The sequence below is a fragment of the Anarrhichthys ocellatus genome, unplaced genomic scaffold (assembly GCF_004355925.1).
Source record: "Anarrhichthys ocellatus isolate YVR2014 unplaced genomic scaffold, GSC_Weel_1.0 scaffold88, whole genome shotgun sequence".
Taxonomy (NCBI): domain Eukaryota; kingdom Metazoa; phylum Chordata; class Actinopteri; order Perciformes; family Anarhichadidae; genus Anarrhichthys; species Anarrhichthys ocellatus.
The window spans coordinates 386704-390399 of record NW_022280118.1 but is presented as its reverse complement, the minus strand read 5'-3'; the positions used below and the strand labels follow the sequence as shown (position 1 = coordinate 390399).

The following is a 3696-nucleotide window of genomic DNA, read 5'->3' as shown; positions in this document are numbered from 1 at the left end:
TTTTTTTTTTTTTTTTTTTTTTTTTTTATAAAATTACTCTCCCCCCCCCCCCCCCCCCCCCCAGGAAGTCAATTGACTTTGTGTGATTCCAATATTTCTATTTTTCTTAATATGAACATTTCCAGCACATTTAAATAAATATGACTAATTAAAGATGTATTTGATAAATGAGCAGCTCTGCATTAGGAGTCTGGCGTCTCAACGTTCCTTCACTATTGACCAGAGGCTCCTGTCCTCACACCTCTAATGCTAGTCCCTCTCCTGAGAAGCACAGATGAACACTTCTAACATCTCAGAGAACAATCAGAATGCACGGGGCCTCACCGGAGTGTTCGCTGGAAGACATCCAAAAACAGAGCAGGCTGCTGTCTTTCAATAACCACAATGATACTTGGTTTCATTCAGTAAAAATGATAAATGGTTACAGGTATTCAAAATGAATAAAAATGAAAAGAAAAGTAAAAGCCAAACTTATGTCTGCAATGAGGCTGATACAAACGCATGCGAAAAGACAAAAAGAGCAAGAAGACTGTCTCCAAACACACCCTCTCTTTTCTTCCCTCAGCTGAGTGATTCCAAGCTCGCTGAACTGCAGGTGGAACTTACTCATATGGTTTCTATGAGTCAGAACGCAGAGTGTACACATGATTAATGTGATTTCAAAACTCTTCGCTCACGAATCAGCCTCTCAGTTTATTAAAATGTATTTTTTTGATGGCCCGCTCGGGTGGGAAACAAAAGAAACCAAATGCACTGTGGGCCTCGGCAGTCTCCTCATGGGTTTGGTTGCTGCTAGCGTGTGCTGCCATTGTCTTCTCTGGTGTCTTCAGGTGGAGCGGCTCTTCTTCTTTGCTCTGAATTTGGATAGCTCTGATTGATCAGCTCACTGCCATACCCAGCCTATTTTCTTTGATCTTTCAGTTCATTTTAGCACGGATCAACTAAATATTATACGATTACCTACAATTTGTTTTTTTATTTTATTGTTACTTCATATAGAATCCATACTTTACTTAACTATTTTTCCTTAACACCTCCTAATTGGCCCCAGGTGTTTTTCTGCCATTGGGCCTTACCTATGACATATGTATCGTGGGATAAAGTGTAGGGAGCCTTGTTACTGTAGCACCCTCTAAATGTTTCCTCCCCCCTTCACGGACCACGGGGAGTCCTTATGGTAAACCTTCCCACATGTGCATGTTCCATTTTCTCCCCGGTGGTGGAGCATTATTAGTGTGTAATATATTGTGGACACATAATAATCTTTTCCTCGGTAATGTCGGGTGTCTCTGGATGGTTGCTTGTGCTCTGGGAATCAGAACAGGAGCTGAACTCTGACCTGGTGTGTGCATCTTTGACATCAGAGAGAAGAACATCTGGAGAGTTTCTCTTTATGTGCATGATACAACCTGATAGTTTATATATATTTGTTTGTACATTTTCTTTCTTTCCTGTCTGTTAGGAGATATCCCACCTTTGCCTGGGGGAGATTTTTTCATGGCTTGATGAAAAAATTTGAAAAATGTTCACATTAAAATCTTCTACAATACAGTGATAAAATTGTTTGTTTGATTGAGTTATGTGTAAACTCTCACATTGGAAGCTCCGACATAGCCCACTCAGTCGCTACTCTGCAGCTGTCAAGTGACTCGTTTGATTATCGGCATATAATAAATAAATAAAGTAATTTGGAAAGCGTAGAAACCTTATAATGTAATTATTGTATTCCCTTTAAAGGTAGCGTAGGGCTAACCTGGAAGTGGTTAGCAATCCATCCATCCATCCATTTTCCTCCGCTTATCCGGGGTCGGGTCGCGGTGGCAACAGGCCAAGCAGGCTGACCCAGACCTCCCTCTCACCGGCAACATGTTCCAGCTCATTCTGGGGGATCCCGAGGCGTTCCCAGGCCAGCTGGGAGATGTAATCCCTCCAGCGTGTTCTGGGTCTTCCCCGGGGTCTCTTCCCAGTTGGACGTGCCTGGAAAACCTCCAGTGGGAGGCGTCCAGGAGGCATCCTAATTGGATGCCCGAACCACCTCAGCTGACTCCTTTAGACGCGAAGGAGTAGCGGCTCGACTCCAAGTTCCCTCCTGATGACCGAGCTCCTTACCCTATCTCTAAGGCTGAGCCCGGCCACCCTACGGAGGAAGCTCATTTCGGCCGCTTGTAGCCTTGTCCTTTCGGTCACGACCCAGAGTTCGTGACCATAGGTGAGGGTAGGAACGTAGACCGAGTGGTAAATTGAGAGCTTTGCTTTCCGGCTCAGCTCCCTCTTCACCAAGACGGTCCGGTGCAGCGCCTGCTTTACTGCTGCAGCCGCACCGATGCGTCTGTCGATCTCCCGCTCCATCTTACCCTCACCCGTGAACAAGACCAATGTACAAGCAATGTTCTTTTCAAATTTTTTGGATTGGGAGGTCTTTTAGCACCTATTCCAAGGGGGATTAAAACACATTGGCATCCTTGTGGGAGGCGTGTCCAACCATAGTACTGTCCTTTCCACGTGAATGCTAGATTTTGGGTGGATGCGGGTTAGATTGGGACTGACTTGAAACCATTGGCTCAATAATGGATGAGTTCCATTTTCTGTTCTCTTAATTCCTGACTGTGCGTGAGGCATTGATCAGGATCTCTTGATTAGAGCGATCAGATTGTGGACCATAGTCCAGGTTTGCCAATCCCATGATTAAGGTATTACTAATGGTAAGTTCTCCAATTGTATTTCTCAATGAGGCCACAGCCAATATTGAACCATTGGTTTGGTTAATTCTTTTCAATAGTGTTGAGGTATCCACCAAGAATGTCCGAGACACACTACACCATAGAAACCATCTTTCTATTTTGCTATTAAAATAATTGATACACCAATTGATTCATCGATTTATTGAAATTATGGATTAAACAAATACGTGCAACGTATGGAAGCTGTAGTTTTGCTGCATACTGCAGATGAACTTTGATACTCTCAAGCACATATATGTACTGTAGATGAACTTTGATGCTATCTGACAATGCCTGAGGAGCGAGAGGCGAGACCCCAAAAAGTGTTAATGCAGCATCCTGTGGTTTGAACATCTGGCTGACTCTTACACTATGAAGTCTTCTAGGTGTGTTGTAGATTCACACCGAGCTGGCATATATGAAACATGCCCCCTGTGACCTCGAGCCAGACAGGAGGTCCTATCTTATTTGTATTTTATGCAAGTTGTTTATCCTCTTTTTACTTTCTATTGTCTATGATGAGTTACGATCTATTGTTTATTATCGAGCTAAGAGTGTCGTACTTTCAGATATCAATATACTCGTTACATGTAATCCCATATTGCTTAGGGATGGTTCAATGATGATTTTGCTTTAATGTGTGACTTTCTATCATTTATCAAAGAAATAATCATACGTGCTTATAGTGTTGACTGACTAAAGATCAGAAGTCATATATATATATATATATCTATATCTATATATCTATCTATATATATATATAGATATAGAGATAGAGATATAGAGATATAGATATCTATATAGAGATATAGATATAGATATAGAGATATAGATATCTATATAGAGATATAGATATCTATATAGAGATATAGATATCTATATAGATATCTATAGAGATATAGATATAGATAGATATATCTAGAGATCTATATAGAGATATAGATATAGATAGATATATCTAGAGATCTCTATAGAG

General features: G+C 41.3%; 1 protein-coding gene across 5 annotated transcripts in view; it reads left to right on the top strand.

Moving 5' to 3' along the window:
• LOC116398734 (inaD-like protein) overlaps nucleotides 1–3696 on the top strand; it is an 84001-nt gene that overhangs the window by 14194 nt on the left and 66111 nt on the right. The window lies entirely within an intron of this gene.